The sequence below is a fragment of the Callorhinus ursinus genome, unplaced genomic scaffold (genome assembly GCF_003265705.2).
Source record: "Callorhinus ursinus isolate GAN/ISIS: 27379988/994484 unplaced genomic scaffold, GSC_fseal_2.0 scaffold4, whole genome shotgun sequence".
In the NCBI taxonomy this organism is placed as follows: Eukaryota; Metazoa; Chordata; class Mammalia; order Carnivora; family Otariidae; genus Callorhinus; species Callorhinus ursinus.
Window position 1 is genome coordinate 61,285,057 of NW_027397066.1, and position 19,554 is coordinate 61,304,610.

Genomic DNA, 19,554 nt, shown 5'->3' on the forward strand with positions numbered 1-19,554 from the left:
GTTTCCTCAGATGAAGAATGGAAGTAATACTACTCGCCTGAAAGAGTCACCATTCCTGACACAGAGTGCATGCCGAATAAATATATTTCTTCCTTTGATCGTTGTACTGGGTTGAGGATGAGAAATTCCTTGCAAATGTTTGTGCAGGGCTGTTGAAATGGTGAGAGGTCTCACTCTAAGTATCAGCAGATGTGCTTTTATTTTTTTATTTTAATTTTTTTTAAGATTTTACTCATTTATTCGAGAGAGAGAGAGAGAGAGAGAGAGAGAGACAGCATGAGCAGGGGGGAGGGGCAAAGGGAGAAGCAGGCTGCCCACCGAGCAGGCAGCCCGACGCAGGGCTCGATCCCAGGACCCTGGGGTCATGACCTGAGCCGAAGGCCGAAGCTTAACCGACTGAGCCACCTGGGTGCCCCGGCAGATGGTACTTCTAAATAATTTTGTGCGTGGTCTAATTGGGAAGGCAGTCGTGTATAGTGGAAGAAACCTAGTATCTGCAGTCAGAGGACGTGGTTTGATTCACTTTGTTACCTTTTCCCCAATAAGTGGCATACACATTCATATGTAGCTACTCACTCTGCTCAGAGCTGTTTGCCTTAACTTGAATGGTGGGCCTTAACCCAAATGTGCCTACTCCTTACTAGCTCCAAAGTTAACAGTGGAATATTAATTACCATCCCAGTTAAAATAGTTTCCTATGGTTCAAGGTGTGTGCTCTGCTCTGTTAAAGTCACCAAATAGTGAGTGTTCTGCTGTTCAAGGTCCCGTTGGGGTTGAGATTCTTTTTCTGTGGTGCAACAGTGACATCCATTGGCCTGTTGTGCTCATTATAGAGCAAACCTACTTCTCAGCTCTGTAACTATTGGGTTTCCTGATAAAGAAACAGACAGAGAGCAAATGCTCCCAACCCAACAAATAAGTTAAGGTAGGTCAGCTCCTGGTCGCCTGCAAACTGGGTTGGTTTCAGGTGCTTCCCAAGGACACACCTTTTCAGATCAGCGCCACCAGCTCTTCCCTTGTGGTCATGTGCGTAAGTCCTGGACTTGGTCCTCTCTCTGTGGAGTTCAGCAAATGCACGGAGCTGTGGGGAAAACCTTGATTTGGGATTCACATATGCTCTTGAATGCCTAAGCCAGGGCAAATCACTTCTCTGAGCCTTTTCTACACTGATAAATTGAAACCGATTAACAGTACCTGATTTGCATTTACTGAGGGCTTTTCCCTATATGTTATAATAAATTTCCACAGTCCCACAGCAGTTGCTGAGAACATTAGGAAAACACAGATCACATTTGCTTAGCATCCACCAGATTGTCAGGATGGGGAGCTGAGCACCAAATCACAGGTTTTCAAACCTTAAGCCCTAGTGACTTATGTTCACTGCCCTAATTGGAATGAACCAGGTCATTTGGAAACGCCTTCATTTCTGGAAGAACCCTGAGTAAAAGTTCTAAAGATAGAAAATCAAAGGAAAGGTTATTTGGTGGGATATGAGATTGAGCAATCAGTGAGTATCTTCATGTAGAAAAAGATATACAGTGCTGGTTTTCATCTCCATTGAAAACATAACAGGAAATAGCAAGACTAAAAATATTTCCACCTACTATGTGACAGATACTCTGTTAAACATTAAGAAGGAAGGATAAATAAGACAGACCATTGGATACCCTCAAAGACCTCATTTTTCAAGTGAGGAATACAAACCAGGAACAGTGAATTATAATAATGTGGTAAGTGTTATGTTAAGCATTCCTTCAGGGTGCTGTGGGAACACCCCCACTGTGTGTGTGTGTGTGTGTGTGTGTGTGTGTGTGTGTGTGTGATTGACAGGATCCAAGTAGTGGCTAATGTAGGCATATTTGGATAGAAAAACAAGTGAATAGTCTCGGTTCCACTCAAAACCAAAATATCAAACACTTCTCAGTATCAAAATCAAGCAGACTGCAAAACTGACAAGTCAAATACTTAACACTTCCATAAAAAAACAAAACCCATGGCTTCAGTTGCACTTCGTTTCATTAGCTAGTAAATCTTTTTTTGGGAAATAATTAGCGAATTTGTAACGAAATCGCGGTGTATGTAGCCAAATTCATTACTCACTCACTGGTACAGTTTCTTCAAATCATGGCTATGATTAAACAAACCAAAAAAAAAAAAAAAAAAAGATACATCTAAACAGAATCTCATTCAGACATTCAGATTCCATTCTTCCCTCTCTGGTTGGCCAGGAAAGCTCCGTCCCGATGTCCCCTCTAGTTAAATTGTCTCATGTTAACTCATTGTAAATACTCAGGGCCCATCCTCCAGGTCACCTCTCCTCTCCCTACCAACAGCTTCCCCGCGTGAACCTACTTGGTCGCTGGAGAGGGCCACGTACCCACCACTTCCCATTCACAGGTGGGGCTTTCTGCAGACAGGGGCCAAGGCGCCTGGCCAAATGGGTTGGCCTCACGACTATGTGTTTTTCACTCCCACCCTCCACACTGTCGAATCATCAGGGCTTCTTGGAAAAATCAGAGCCCACGCTTTAAAACATCACTTCTTATGTTGGTTGTTTGGGTTTAGAACCACGTGTGTGTGTTTGTGACACTGAGAAAATTGTAGCCTATAGTTGGTTGTTGGCTCTGTTAGAGACCTTTCACATGCTCCAGAGTATATCTGAGGAATCCTAGTGAAATTTCTATGGGCTTTAAGAAACCTCTTTCACAAAATAAGTTCATTTTATGAGACAGCCCATCCTAAATACATACAATCCTCAAGTGTTAATGCTGAAGAAACCACAGCAATATCCCCAGAGCCCTTCAGTTTTCAGTATGCTGAGTGCCACAGGGAGCACCGCTGCTGGTCGCTGTCCCCCAGCCATCTCCATCCCTCAGACGGGGTCCTCAGACAACTCTCCTTATCCCTGTGCACCCCGTTCCCTTCCAGAACCTTCTTGCTTTGGGTAGCTTCAGCAGCAATGGCATCTTTGCATTCACCTTTCAGCATTTTGGACTTGGGCATAAATCCATATTAGTCCTTTGTAGGACAGTTCAGTTAAATCTGTGGAGAGATCTGAGTCCTCTCAATAGGTCTCACTGCCCCATAATCTTTTACCCAGAGGCTTAGGGCCCCATAGGCCTCCGGCGGGGACTAGTCTCTTTGGTTTAACTCTTGCTCTGTCTGCTTGTGCACTCTCTCTCTCTCTGACAAATGAATAAAGTCTTTTAAAAAAATAAATAAATAAAAATAAAAAGATATCCAGCTGCTTTTAAAGCTAGAGATTTCAAATATATTCTTCTCTCCCCTAGGTGAGAGTCATGAACACCTTAATGATAACTAGTTTGTCACATATAGGCTTGAATTATTTTTAAAATTTGTTTTTAAATATATTTTTATTGAGAGATAAGTTACAAACTGAAAGGTATGAATCTTAAATATTATAGTTTCATGAATCCTGACAAAAGTGTACACTGGTATAATCCACGCTCTATCAAGATATAGACCATTTTCACCACCCCAAAAACTTTCTTTGTGCCCCTTCCTGGTCCATCCCCTACATCTAAGCATCCACTGTTCTGATTTATTTCACCATACAGTAGTTCTGCCTATTCTAGAACTTCTTATAAAGGAAATTACATACTATGTACTCTTCTGTTTTGGTAATTTTTTTTACTCAACACAATGTTTTTGAACTTCATTCGCGTTGTTGCTTATATTAGTGGCTCATTGTTTATCCAGTCTCCTGTTGATGGACATTTGGGCTCTGTTCAGTTCGGGGCTATTACGAATAAAGCATCTGTGGATATTAGTGTACAAGTGTTTTTGTAGACATATGTTTTCCTTTCTCTTGGGTAAATACCTAGGAGTGGAAATCTGGATCATACGGTAGATGTATCTTTGACTTTATAGGAAATTTCCATACCATTTCCAGAGTGGTTATATCATTTTACAACCCAGTTCCAGTTGCTCCAGAACCTTCTCAACATTTGGTGGTAGCAGTTATGTTCCTTTTCTAATGCTGTGTAACAAATGACCCCAAGCGTAGCATCTTAAAGCAGCGCAAATGTATTAGCTCACAGTTCTCTAGACCAGAAGTCCCGTGTGACTCAATTGAGTTTTCTGCTTTGGGTCTCAAGGCTGAAATGAAGGTGTCAGCTGGGTGGGGTTATTATCTGGATTCTCTTGGGAGAATCCTCGTCCAAGGTCATTAGGGCCGTTGGTTGATTTCAGTTCTTGCTCTGGGCAGCGCTCTGCTTGTAAGAGGCAGCCTGCATTTCTTCTCATGTAGCCCCTCCATCTTCAAGACCTGTTGAATTTCTCTGACTCCCAATTCTGCTATCATCAGGGGAAAACTCTGCTTTTAAAAAGGCTCACTTGGGGGACATGGGTGGCTCAGTCGGTTAAGCATCTGCCTTCGGCTCAGGTCATGATCCCAGGGTCCTGGGATTGAACCCCACACTGGAAGTCTGCTTCTCCTTCTCCCTCTGCCCCTCCCCTCACTCATGCTCTCTCTCTCACTCTCTCTTTCTAAATAAATGAATGAATCTTGAAAATAAATAAATAATAAGTAAATAAAAAGGCTCACTTGGTTGGGTCAGAATAACCTAGATAATCTCTACATCTTAAGATCAACTAACTTGGGACTTTAATTGCATCTGCAAACTCCTTTCATAGTAGTACCTAAATTAATGTTTGACTGAATAACGAGGCGACAAAAATTTGGGGCCATCTTTAGAATTCTGCCTACCATAGCACTCCATGGGGAAGACTGAAAACAAGCATCATTTTCCATTATCTAGCTGCTTTTATTTATTTATTTTTTAAAGACCTCACTTTTAAGTAATCTCCACACCAAGCATGGAGCTTGAACCCATGACCCCAAGATCAAGAGTCTCACACTCCACCAACTGAGCCAGCCAGACACCCCTTATTCCTTTTTTTTTTTTTTTAAAGATATCCAGCTGGGACGCCTGGGTGGCTCAGTCGTTAAGCGTCTGCCTTCGGCTCAGGTCACGATCCCAGGGTCCTGGGATCGAGCCCTGCATCAGGCTCTCTGTACAGTGGGAAGCCTGCTTCTCCCTCTCCTGCTGCTTGGGCACTCTCTCTCTCAATCTGACAAATAAATAAAGTCTTTTAAAAAAATAAATAAATAAAAATAAAAAGATACCCAGCTGCTTTTAAAGCTAGAGATTTCAAATATATTTTTCTCCTAAAGAATAAATACCTACTGTGGTTTCAGTAATTATCCCTTATTTGTATTCTGTGCATTTATAAAACTTACTACATTTGAAAACATCCAAGTGCTGTATCAACGTTGAGTTTGACAGCCCCATTCAACGTGATCAAGTTAACTAACTAGCAATGTTAATACTAGAAAACCTAGACACAGGTTAAAGTGTTTTGACCAAGTTGATTTGTGTCATTTCTTGGTACTTCTCATTGGTTACAGAATTAAAAACTAATATTTTAATTTGGTAACTAGAATAATAGAATCTAAGGATGAAAAGTCCCAAGATCTTTATAGTCCAACTAAAGATCAGAGAAATTGATTCATAGAGTCAGTTAGTCAGAGATGAACCCAGAGCCATGGCCCTACATTCCTGGGCTACAATACAGTTGAATTATGCACTGTATTTGTATTCTTCCTTGCCTGTAGAGAGATGTCTGATCCTGCAAAGGGACTTTTGAGATTTGTTGATTTAAGTCACCACATAATCTCTGGCAACCTAGAAAACATTGAAAATCATGCGTAGATTATAGTGTTTTCCATAATTCCAAATCAAAAATTTTAAACTAGCTAAATCCATTTCAAGAAAAGTTATCTTTTGTCAGCTTGAAACTAGCTGAGGGAGGAAATGACCCAGTGGAGCTGACCTGCTCCTGTTTAGATGCTAGCGTCTTAGGAGTCCTTGATTCTGTGCTTGAAATCTCACTGGACTTGGGGAGTTTGCATTTCTTCCAATGGAGAATAAAGGAATTGTATGCCTGACCTTCAAGAAACTCTTATAAAGCCCCCTTATTTTTGAAGATGGATTCTGAAGAAGATGGTTGCAAAGTCACAAGACTTGCCAAGTCAAGATTAGACCCCAGGCCTTCTTTTGGCTTTATACCAGAGGCAGTAACTGGCAGCAAGCTAGTCCAATCTCTCCTGAAGCTGTGTGTTATTTGGCCCACAGAATGGTGGTGTTTCTCCTTTGAATCAATTTACAATATTTAAAAACTGAAAAATTTCGGGGTGCCTGGGTGGCTCAGTGAGTTAAGCATCTACCTTTGGCTGCCTGGGATCAAGCTCCGCGCTCCCTGCTCAGCGGGGAGCCTGCTTCTCCCTCTCCTTCTGCCTGCCACTCCCCCAGCTTGTGCTCTCTCTTTCTCTCTCTCTCCCTGTCAAGTAAATAAATAAAATCTAAAAACAAAACAAAACAACAACAACTGAAAATTTCACATAAAAGCTCAGATATGCACCTTTTTTTCTGAGAATGTGGGAGGTTAGGTAATAATGAACCCACTTTCTACAAGGCTCTGGACAGGGTATGAGCGCTGCAGGTGCCCCCATTTCCCTGGTTCACTCCATCATTTTCCTTCTTGGTTTCTGTAGGAATCTGAGTCATCAGTCCTCCTTTACTCTAAGCTACAGTTTTGAGACACCTTGTTTCGCTGTTCAAACAATTTCCTACCTGGGTTATACATACCAACTATGCTGGGCTTTCATTTCCTAGCAGTTGAAGATAATGAGCCAGATTTTCAAAACAGGTGAGCTACTCCCTGGCATTAATTCTGACCATTTAAAAGAGCATTTTCTCTGTAGGTCCATAGTCAGTTACCATGTGGAATAGCTCAGCATTCGTATAATTTCAGAAACTACTCTTTTTTTAATGGGCTCTTCTGAAAATTCCAAGCTTAAGTAAATAAGACATTTGGTAGTTGTGAAGTCAAATAGTTCACTTAGGAAAACCTCATCTAAAGAACTTCTGTTACGGGCTGAATTTTGTACCCTCCCAAATTCCTCTGTTGAAGCCCAGAAGCCCAAGAGCTCAGAATGTGACTGTATTGGGAGGCAGAGCTTTTCAAGAGGTGATTAAGTTAAAATGAGGCCCTTAGGGTGGGCCCCAATCCAATCTGACTCATGTCTTTATAAAGAGAAGAAATTTGAACACACAAAGAGGTACCAGAGATGCACAGAGAGGAAAGACCGTATGAGGACACAGTGAACAGACAGGCCTCTGGAAGCCAAGAAGAGAGGCCTCGGGAGAAACCAACCCCGCTGACATCTTGATCTTGAACACTCAGCCTCCAGAACTTTAAGAAAATTAATTTCTGTTGTTTTAGCCACCTAGCTTTGGGTATTTTTTTATGGCAGCCCTAGCTAACTTATACGGCTTCCTAAGTTGTATTTTTTTGGAGGAACCTCTGTGTAGCCTTATGGAATGTGGGCAGTAAGTCGTTAATGGATAATTCTTGAGTTTATGTAGCTAGAATCCCTAATTGACTGACAGCTATACAAGAGCATCATCTAGAGCGCTTTTAAAAATAACAATGCCCGGGATCATTCCCCAGAATTCTGACTCGCTTGGTTTGCGGTTGGTCTTGGGCCTCTGGTTTCAAAAGCTTTCTAGGTGGTTCAGAGATGCAGCCTGGAGTAAGAACCATTGACGCAGAGGGAAGACTGTCCCTCCCTGCAGAGGGGCAGGGGCTTCCACACTTCTCACCCAGGATTTTACAGCTGCCAATGTCATCCAGAAATAGATGGGGTAGGTTTGTTGCCAGTGTCATGCGGCCTCTGTGGGCCTCGAGTAATAATGACCTCTGTCCTTGGGTCTCGTTAGTGGGAACACCTCGGGTCTGCAAGGGGCATAGCTCTGCTAATGAGGCACTTACTCATGCAGTAGGGCCTGGCTGGGCTTCTGGGATTTTTTTGATCTATCTCCCTCCCCTTGATAACCTGTGTTTAATTTCTTGTCCCACCCTACATACCAGTTGAGGGTGGGGTGCTGGGAGGGTGTTCCAGGAAGCCCTGACATTCCCTCAGTACCCTGGGCCTAGAGCTTGGAGACCAACAGAAGAAAGAGCCATTGGGAGGAGAGAAATTCTCTTCAGGCCCTGACCCATCAGGCTTCCCTTCCCTAGCAGCGGTGAGAACCAGGGCCTTGCTGGAGTCCTGGACTGTTCTGTGGATTGGGCTGCTCTTTGCCATGTACATCTCTTACAATTCAAATGGCGTTTTCTGATGTTGATGGCTATGTAAGCTTGCTGATTTCATCAACTTAATTCCTGGCAATTCTCATCAGTCTCTCGTGAGCCTGGTAGAATGAAAACATGGCCCTGTTCTAGTAGTTTCTACGAACTACCTGCTCTGTTCATGTGTGGTGAACATGGCATTTTTGAGAGACAGATACAAGTTATCTGAGCTAGGACAATCCTCACCCCTTCCTTCATAAGCTCTCCAGCTGTTTGCTGGTGTGTGTCTAACCTTTCTCTCTGATATCTGGTATGACATCCTGATCCCATGTCAGAACTTCATTCCCTGTTAAGTGCTGCCCTGGTGAATTGGACTGGATCAGTGCAGACCTGCCCGACCTGACTTAAAGTTACTACAGAAAACTTTAAGTGCATTCAGAAATTCCCACTGAATGCTTTATCACAAAACCAAACAGAACGGGGTCACTTCTGGGACCCTACAGATTATCAGGAGAAGCAAGAATTTCATAAGGAACTTACTTTTGGTAAGTATTGGTTGACTTAAGGTGGTATCACCAAAATCCTAAAAAAAAAAAAAAAAAAAAAAAAAAAGCAGATTGCTGCATCGTAGGTCTAGAGCTTAAGAAAAGTCCAGTGGTACCCAGTGTCTCTTAAAGCTGGAGAAAGTTCTGGCCTCACTCAGTGCAAGATGGATATTTGTAATTATGATCTTGAACTGGTCATGCAATCACCTATTATTCAAGTGATACTGTATTACAGCTCATCTGAGTTAAAGTCTGATGAAGATCTTTTAATTCTTGGGGCGCCTGGGTGGCTCAGTTGGTTAAGTGTCTGCCTTTGGCTCAGGTCATGATCCTGGGGTCCTGGGATCGAGTTCCACATCTGGTTCCCAGCTTGGCAAGGAGCCTGCTTCTCCCTTCCCCCCTGCTTGTGGTCCCTCTCGCTACCTCTCTCTCTCTCAAATAAATAAATAAAAGATCTTTCAATTCTTCTATCTTTTAATTTGTTGAAAGGAAATGCTGAGCAAGCAGGGACTCGAAAAGATATCTGTACACCCGTGTTCGCAGCAGTATGATTTACAATACTCAAAAGAAGCAACCCAAGCAAGTATCCGCTGACAGATGAATGGATAAGCAAAATGTGTTATGTACACAGAACAGAATATTGTTCAACCTCAGAAAGGAAGGAAATCTTGTCACATGCTATAGGATAGATAGACCTTGACATGCTAAGTGAAGCAAGCCAGTCACAAAAACAAATATCATATGATTCCACTTAGATGACATACCTAACGTGGTTAAATTCATAGACACAGAAAGTAGAATGGTTGTTGGCAGGGGCTGGGGGTCCAGGGGGCTGGAGGTTATGGTTTAATGAGTACAGTTTCAGTTTGGGAAGATGAAAGTCTTCTGGAGATGGATGGTGGGATGGCAGCACACCATGAACATACCTCATGCCACTGAACTGTTCATGTAAACACGGTTAAGGTGGTAAATTTTATGTTGTGTATCTTACCACAATTTTTAAAAAGGAAATGCTAAGCAAGTAGAAGGTGTGATTATAATTATTATGCAAACCAAAGTGAGTTATTTGGTGTGTTTTATGAGTTTCTTCTTTGATCACATTTCTAGAGAGAAGAGCCTAAGTTACAGAGATGTGCTTTTATTATGCCTGAGAAATAAATCTTCAACATGAAACGAGCTGCTCAAAAAATGGTCCCTCATTAGATATTTTGAGGAAACTCACCTTCCAGGTCCATGTGCCCACCTGCCTGCGGGGGGATGTCCACTCCGGTCTCGGAGGTGCTGGCCCCAAACCAGGGTCATCTTGGCCATCAGAGATGCTCGGTGTCTGTTCTTCCCCATTTCACTGAGTTCTGTTGGCATCCTGCAGTTGCCCAAGCCTGACATCTGGGCATCTTCCTTGACCCATCCATTTTTCTCACCAGCTCCCACACCCAATCCAGATGAACAAGGCCTCTGTCCACTCCAAGACTGGTGCCAGAGTGTTCGCAGCAGCCCTAGTCGTAACAGACAAGATGTGCAGACAGTCCGCATGTCCATCAACTGGGAAATGGATCAACACAATATAGTATATTTATAATGGAATACTATTTAACAGTAAAAAGGAAGGAACTATTGAAACAAGCTGCCACGTGGATGAACCTCAAAAACATGCTAAGTGAAAGAAGCCAGACACAGAAGATAACATATTGTATATTTCTACTTATCTGAAATCTTTAGGAAAGGCAAATCTATAGAAACAAGCAGATTAGTAGTTGTCAGAGGTTGGGAGTGGGAGCAGGGGAACTTCTGGAGGTGATGGAAGTGTCCTAAAACTGGATTATGGTGATGGTTGCACATACTCTATACATTTATTCAACACCATTGATTTGTATACTTTTTTTTAAAGTTAGCTTTTTATTTGGAAAAACACCTAGATATTGAGTCATAGCTTTATCATGGAAAGGATGCAAAGGAGCATGACTTTAAATCAACAAAGATTTTTGGGGGCACCTGGGTGGCTCAGTCAGTTGAGCGCTGGGCTTTTGATTACAGCTCAGGTCATGATCTCAGGGTTGTGTGATGGAGCCCCGCTCAGGCTCCACACTGGGGGTATGTGAAGCATTCTTGAGGATTCTTTCCCTCTCCCTCTGCCCCTCCCCTCACTTGCACTTGGGCATGCGCTCACTCTCTCTCTCTCTCTAAAATAAATAAATCCATGAAATAAAAATGAAAATAAAAATAAAATAAATCTTTTTTAAAAATCAACAAAAATTTTATTTTATTTTTTTAAAGATTTTATTTATTTGAGAGAGAGAATGAGACAGAGAGAGAGCATGAGAGGGGGGAGGGTCAGAGGGAGAAGCAGACTCCCTGCTGAGCAGGGAGCCCAATACAGGACTCAATCCCGGGACTCCAGGATCATGACCTGAGCCGAAGGCAGTCGCTTAACCAACTGAGCCACCCAGGCGCCCCAATCAACAAAGATTTTAAAGAAGGTTTCAAAAGAGATAACAAGGCCACTTCCTAGTTTTTCTCTCCATCTGCCCTTTCCTTTAATCTTCTCTATCATTAACCTATGTCAGCCTATTTATTTGTTTGTTCAATATTCGAGCATCTACTATGTGCCACACACTTGGTGCTTGAGATAGAGTTAACTAAACCAAGCAAAAAGCCCTGCCCTCTTGGAGCTTCTATTCAGGAGTGGAGAGAATACATCACTTCCAGGCTGTCTTCCCATGGCCATGTCCTGACCGGGCTCTGGCCTTGCTCCTTTCCCAACAGTGGTACTGCAGGCAAAGTGATCCTTTTATTTTTAATTATTTATTTATTTTAAAGATTGTATGTATGTATTTATTTTAGAGCGAGAGAGAGGGAGAGCGTGCACAAGCATGAGTGGGGGGAGGGGCAGAGGAGAAGGGAGAGAGAATCTGAAGCCGACTCCCTACCCAGCATGGAGCCCTACTCCCAATCCCACGACGCTGAGGTCCTGACCCGAGCCGAAATCAAGAGTTGGATGCTCAACCCACTGAGCAACCCAGGAGCTCCCCCCGACCCAATGATCCTTTTAAAACACAAATCTGATCCTGTCCCTCTGCTTAAAGGTTTTCTGTTGCCTTTTGGATAAGCTTCAAACTGCTAACCAGGACCTGACCAGATCTACATGTCCAGGGCTAGCCCAAGCCTCAGGCTGTGTCCACCCCTTTAGCCACTTCCTCCTTTGCACTCTCCTCCCTCCATACTGGTTTCTTCCCATTCCTGGGTCTTGCTGGTCTCTCCTCCCTCCATGCTCTTGGCCCAGCTAAGACCCCTTCACTCTCTAGACCTCAGTGTAGGGTCCTTTCATAGTTTGTCCGTTCTGGTTTAGGATGCCTTCCTCCAGGGGGCGCCTGGGTGGCTCAGTCATTAAGCGCCTGCCTTCGGCTCAGGTCATGGTCCCAGGGTCCTGGGATCGGGCCCCGCATTGGGCTCCCGGCCCAGCGGGAAGCCTGCTTCTCCCTCTCCCACTCTCCCTGCTTGTGTTCCCTCTCTCGCTGTGTCTCTCTCTGTCAAATAAATAAATAAAATCTTTAAAAAAAAAAAAAAAAGATGCCTTCCTCCAGTCCTCCAGCCTGCCAGACAGATTCCATCCCCCAGCACCCATGGCATAGTAGTTATTCAATAAAACATGTTGCTAGATGAATAAACACCCAGAAGGAAACCTCAATAGAGAAACAGGTTTAACTGGTATTGACTTTGTTATTTATGGGATGTCATGCCTCCACCCTTAAGGAGAGTTCTGATCTAGGAAACAGGAGCTCCATGTACCATTATGGATACATTGAGAAAGTCAAAATGATTTATCCCTCTTTGAAAAAAATGAACACAGCAAGACTCTCTGGTCAAACTGCATACATGGAACTAACATTAATGAAGTGATATTCATACAAAACTCTGAGCTCATTTGCCTAAAATAAACTGAGGTAATATATTTTCAGAGAAATAAAACAACAAAAACCTATCCCTACTGTTGGCATTTAAGATGATTGCGTTAGCAGTCATTTGTCTTAAATATTTTGATCAGATTCTTCTTACTGTAAATTTTCAAGTTTCAACTTTCAAGACCAAAAAAAAAAAAGAGAGAGAAAATATCCTGTTGGCCTCCCTCCTCAGCCTGTATTGATAGGAGCATAAGCTCAAACTGTGTGGGAAGTTTCTTGCTTTAAAATGTCTTTATTCCCTTAAGAAAAGCTACTTTTATCTCATTTTTTTTTAAGGATAGATGGGTTTTAATTTGGTGAGAAAATATCCTTGCCATTAAGAGGATTCTGCCTCATTACCTCTTATTTAAAAAAAAAAAAAGCCCTCCTCTCCAAATTTGCAGAACTAAAGGAGGCATAAATTAAAACATTTGTTGCTTGTTACTTTGATCAACAAACACTTATCTCCAAAAGAAAAAACACCGAACTAGGACAGATTAAAAAGCAGTTCCTTTCCTAAAATAAATCAGTCAATATAAACAGCTTAGTCTCCCAACTAGATAAGAAAGAATAAATTGGGTTGGAGGTGGGGATAGGAAGAGAATTTGGAAGGAAATTGGGTTGGGCTTCTTAAGTCCCTTATTTTGCCTGTTGCATGACTGTCCTCAACTGTTAGCTCACTGGATCTCTCTCAGACTTGTGACCTAGAATCCAGTAGTACGAACTAAATTAGTCTGTTTGGTGGACTTCAACAACATCTTTGGCATTACCCATTATACACACATGATTTTAAAAAAATCCCCTATGGGCTGGTGCTTCAGAATAAGACATTTCTCCAGAGAAAGAAGACCCACAGCTTTTCTCTCCACTTTACAGACTCTTACATCTTTCTCTTTTTTCCTCTTTTGTCCACATAAAGAGAAAGGATGTTTGTGTGTATCTGTGAGGCAGCTTGCTAAAAGGAAAAAAAAAAAAAAGCTGGGGATGGGGATGAAATAGCAGCCAAAGGGGCAGTGATGTAATTTTCCTCTTCAGAAAGCATTTGGCTACTTTCCTCTTCTTCTTATTTATCCACCAGTTTTTTTTAAAAAGTTTTTAAAAGTATCTAATTGTGGTAAAAAACATATAACATGAAATTCACCATCTTCAACATTTTTTTTTCAAGATTTTATTTATTTATTCGACAAAGAGGGAGTGCTCATGATAGCACACAAGCAGGGGGAGCTGCAGAGGGAGAGGGAGGGAGCCCGCTGTGGGACTCGATCCCTGGACCCTGAGATCATGACCTGAGCCAAAGGCAGATGCTTAATCGAATGAGCCACCCAGGTGCCCCCATCTTCACCATTTTAAAGTGTACAGTTCAATAGTGTTAAGTATAGTCATACTGTTGTGCAGTAGATCTCTAAGAACTTTTCATCTCGCTGAACTGAAACTATAACACTTGTTGAACAGTAACTCCCCGTTTCCCCCTTTCCTGGTGTTTTTAAATTAGAACTAAAAAGATGGATTCTTCTGATTCTATATAATATTCTCATGACCTCATCTGTTAGGAAGTAAAAACATTTACACGTTTATACTAGGTAAAATATACACGTTTTCCTCGAACAGTGATCACTTGTTTGCATTTCTCTAAGTAGCATATCTTTTCCCTTCTACACATGCTAAGCTAGGTGAAGGAGGAAACAAATCCTATCCTTGAACCTTTAGCAGACTGGTCTCTCTGGCTGACCCTAACTCAAGGGTGAGTTGTCCTCTAATCAGAAAGAATTATACTCCTTACCAAGAGCACACATCAAATTTCCAGAAGCCATTTTTCTCCCTCCTCCCCCCCCAGCCTCCCCATTCCCCCCACTCTCCAGCAGCTGTGACACGCTGGTCTCTGGTCTCATGGTTCATACCAGCTGCCAGGGTCCCTACTTGAGTTGGCTCCAGTCTTCTGAAGGCTGGCAGTTTGTTAATAAGAAAACCAGAGATGTAAATCACGGGCTCAGACAGTTTCCTGTGGGGGAGCTTGTAAGTTCCCATCAGATTTTTTCATCCCAGCACATGGAGAGGAGACCATTGCTCCCTTTAGAGACAAATACAGATGTAGACCAGAGATGAGCAAGGTGGGAGGCAGATGGGAAGCAGGTGGGAAGCTCATTGTCGAGACGCTTAGTACAGGGTTTCATTCTTTTGCCTAAAACATAGCCTTTTAATGACGAGTGGGATCTCATGCTGGATTTAGAGAAAAATAGCCAAATTCTTAATCTGGCAGTTCCAATACTCCTCCAATAGAGGAAGGATTCTCACTTGATAGTAATATGGAATTACCACCTGTATTTCTAAAGATGGGTTTTAAAGCACTGTTTGTTTTGTAAACTCTAGAGTTCTGTTTTTTTGGGGTTTTGTTGTTTTTTTTTTTTTGAAAGAGAGAGCGAGTTGGGGGGAGGAGCAGAGGGAGAGGGAGAGAAAGAGAATCTTAAGCAGGCTCCATGCCCAGCTTGGAGCTCGATCTCATTACCCTGAGATTGTGAACTCAGCTGAAATCAAGAGTCGGGGGCTTAACTGACTGAGCCACCCAGGTGCCCTGTGAGCTCCATAGTTCCAGAACTCTGATGGAGGGGCGCCTGGCTGGCTCAGTCAGAAGAGCAAATGACTCTTGATCTCGGGGTTGTGAGTTCAAGCCCCACGTTGGATGTAGAGATGACTTACAAATAAATAAATACGCTTAAAAAGAAAACACTCCTAATCCAAGACAAAGGAAATTAAAAAAAAAAAAAACTGCAATGGCGTATTTATTGGGGACCTGTTCTCTAGTGCATTGCACTAGACACTGTTAAGTTCCCACGTGAGTAGAAAAGATGTGATCTCTGCCCTCCAGAATCTCACCATCCAGTCGTCAAACCCCTGGACTGTGTCACAGTAGAGAAAGCTGAGGGCTGATGCAAGCTGAGGGACAAAGCCAGAGGAACCCAGAGTTCTATAAGGGATATGATAAGCTAAATACAGCAGAGTGCCTGAGACCCAGCATTGATAAATACAAGTTGTTGAGAAGAAAAGGGATCATAACACCATCCAGAGAGATATTGGCCCTAGGAGTAGCTCTCATTGGGAATACAGGGCGTGCACATAACAAAACAAATAATGCTTCAAAGCAGTATATATCAAGCACCAAAAATTCAGTTCCTAAATTTGGGGTGGGAAATGGCTAGAGCAGCTGGGAGAAAGGTCTTGAAAGAATGTGACTTACATAAACGAAGGGGGACAAGAACAACCTAGACTCAAAAATGAGATGATGGGGGCGCCTGGGTGGCTCAGTCGTTAAGCGTCTGCCTTCGGCTCAGGTCATGATCCCAGGGTCTTGGGATCGAGCCCCGTGTCGGGCTCCCTGCTCTGTGGGAAGCCTGCTTCTCCCTCTCCCACTCCTCCTGCTTGTGTTCCCTCTCTCACTGTGTCTCTCTCTGTCAAATAAATAAATAAAATCTTTAAAAAAAAATGAGATGATGGCCGTGCATATAATGGTCTAGGAACATTAATTTGCCCAATACCGACACGTGCCGTGTACCGGGGCATTGAGATGACGCATAATCTCCACTCCTGAAACACTCTCAGCCTAGGAGGGGAGATTTCTGTTTGAATGGCACCAAAAACTCTATGGGAGGTAAAATGTGATAAAGGCTATAGTAGATGATTAAATGATGAATTTTTGAACATTCAGAGAAGAGAGAGAAATTGCTTTTGTTGAAGGATCAGAGAAGTTTCACTGAGAAACATATTTCTGGTTCTGGGAGGTTGGCTGGAATTTCCTAGTAGAGACTGGGGTTGAGGAAGGACTCTCAATCCAGACAGGGGAAAAAAATAAATAAATAAAGTGACAGGGAGGGAAACCAAGGCTTGTTTGCAAAAATGGTAATTACTGGATTCATTAAATGTAGTTAGAAAAATTGTCCCTTATAGCTGAGTTAATAAGGATGGAATCAGGCAAAGCTAAGTGCCCTTCATTTGGGAAAAGGCACAATTTTTAAAAGGGGAAAACAAAGTGATTTTCCATTTACTGAGGAAAAAGAAAGTCATTCTGGAGAGAGATGGGGCATTGCTCATCCTCCATTAGATTTATAAGGTAAAAGGGGTTTTCCTAAGTAGCTTTCTTTCCCTCGATGCTCTGAATGGCACTAAAGACTTTACCTGTAGACAATGGATGTGTTCACTTTCCTTCACCTGCTAGGAGACAACAGAAGCTTGTCGGGTTATGAAAGTGGTTTAACCTGCAGTGTTATCTTGGTCATCCAAGGTGGTTATAAGAACAAGGCATGGGCTTTGGAGTCAGGCAGATCTCTGATTCTTCATTCTGTCCGTTGTACACAGTTGTACCTTGGCAAGTTGCTTAAAATCTGAGCTTGGGGTGCCTGGATGGTGCAGTCGCTTAAGTGTCCGACTCTTGGTTTTGGCTCAGGTAATGATCTGAGGGTTGTGGGATCAAGCCCCACATTGGGCTCCATGCTCAGTGGGGAGTCTGCTTGAGATTCTCTCTCTCCCTTTTCCTCTGCCCCTACCTCCACTTGCATGCTCTCTAAATAAATATCTTTAAAAAAATCTGAGCTTCATTTCGAGTCTATAAAATGGGACTAGTAATAGATACCTTGACATGTTATTATCAAAATTAGAACTAAGGTATAGAAAGCCCGAGGCGGGATATGGAGCTAATACTAGGCACAAAATGAATGGTGGCTCTGATGGGCTGTGGCTCAGCTCTTTCTGGTCTACCACCAAGAAATGGCAGCCAACAGCCTGCCAGGATCTGCCCAGGACCCTGTTATCTTCTTGCTTTGGCCAGCATAAGTGTGCTCTGGACACCTCCCAAAGGTGCTGATTACAAGAACTTTAAAAATGAGTTTTCTCTCCGATCTTATCTTCTGGTTCCTAGGCAAGAGCACTAAAGTATGCGAAATAACACTGATATCTGGCTTGGAGTAGAAGAGTTTCCTGAACACCTACTGGGAGAAAGTTGGACTCAAAAACAAATCAGCTGGAGAGTAAAGGAAATTTTTTTCATTGCTTGAATCTACACGTGAAAGTACAACATAAAACTGTGACTTGTGGCTAATGAAAGAGTTCTTAGAAAATGAACTATTATCGTGGTGCTTAGTGGCTAGACCTTTTTTTTTTTTAAACCACGTTGCTTGTGGGTTTTTAAAGAATAAGGGCAGATGAATTGGCTTCTTTAAGTCAATAAAGAGACTGCCAAAAAAGTAAACAGGAGCTACATTTAATTTCTCTGTTTTTCTTTTGAGAGCCAGAGAAGCTAATGCTTCAAGACCAGTGAAGCTGCCAACTAGCTAGTGGAAAATTTTATTTTCAAAAATAAGTTTAGAAATGAAGATAAGGTGATTTTTTTTTTGACCTAAAGCATCGAACAGGATTTAAGTCCTTTTGAAAAATATGTAGACGTTAAATACCATATTGTCTAAACCTTAGTAGCAGTAAATCATCAAAGTGAGTCATCTACATTTCAAAAATTCCAATTGGTTTTAGCCTAGCAACTTTCCTTGTTTTTGTCTCTTGAAGTTATACTTCTCTATCACCTTGGGTTGTTCGTAAAACAGTATGTGGCAGGGTCGATGACATCTAAATGTTTAAAATATTTATATAGGGGCGCCTGGGTGGCTCAGTTGGTGAAGCGTCTGCCTTCGGCTCAGGTCATGATCCCAGGGTCCTGGGATGGAGCCCCGCATCGGGCTCGTGCTCAGCAGGGAGTCTGCTTCTCCTTTTCCCTCTACCCCTCCCGCTGGCCGTTGCTGGTGCTCTTGCTCGCACTCTCTCCCTCTCAAAAAAATAAAGTCTTGAAAAAAAAATAAAATATTTAAATGCAAGATTTCACATAACACAGTCTTAGGAAGAAACCTAGCCAGTAGAATAGGTATCTTGATGCTATGAAAAAAAGTTAAGATGTCCTTTTTTGAAAGGCCTAAAATTCTGATACAAGGCAAAGACAGGAAGCGCCAAATCATTGGGCAATTCTTTTAAAAAGAATTTTGGTGTTGTTGATGCTTTGTATTGTTATAAAGAAACCATTGTTGGTGACTCTGAAGACTTCTCTGGGTCAGGGAAACAGCTCTTTAACAATAAATAGGTCAGAGGTTAGCACGCAGTGGAATAACATGAGACTTAGTCATTGAAACAGATTTCTCTAAATCAGTGGTTCGGTTTGTATGCCAATTTATAACATTAGCTCCTCTCTCCCGCTGCCCCTCCCCCTCGCTCGTGCTCTCTCACACACGCTCTCTCTCAAATGAGTAAAGAAAATCTTAAAAAATAAAAAAAGGTTTAAAAAAAAGACCCGCTTTCCTTGACAGAAAATAATGTTGGTGCTTCTGCGCAGGTGCAGGTTAGCTGAGAAGGCCGCCGGCTCAGCCTGGTCTGCCCTCGCCCACACCGCCTCCCCACTCTCGCTGGGTACACTCTCCCCAGGGACAAGGGCACCCCGGCATTTGCACTCCAGCTGAACCCATGCTGTTAATGACCTGTCACTTGGGGAGTCTTACCTCTCAGGATCCTGGGTCGGCAGGACTCATTGTCACCTCTATCACATGCCTTTCTCCAAGAGTCAGATGCCCTTCACATAGCAAGCGCCCTTCACCTTGCTCCAGAAGGGCACTGCGGCTAAGGGGAGGGGGCTGGTGCTGGTAGTTCACACCAGCCCTGTTCAGAGCTTCAGAGCTGAAGATGAAAACCACCCCCTCCAGCACAAACAACTGTGACCCCCGGTGAGGTGGAGTTGTTTGTATTGCAGCCTGACCAGTACCTCTTATGAGCAAATTTACAATGAGGATTTTCTTCCTGAAATTTTGCTTGGTGATCAACATTTAAATGAATACCAGGAGTTGAAGATTTTACCATAATTATCCAACAGAATCGTCATTCTCCCCGTATCA

The 19,554-nt window shown here is 42.7% G+C and overlaps 1 protein-coding gene across 1 annotated transcript in view; it reads left to right on the top strand.

Annotated features, from left to right (window-relative positions):
* The window catches only part of SHROOM3 (shroom family member 3), a 192,516-nt gene that overhangs the window by 87,111 nt on the left and 85,851 nt on the right, over positions 1-19,554 (top strand).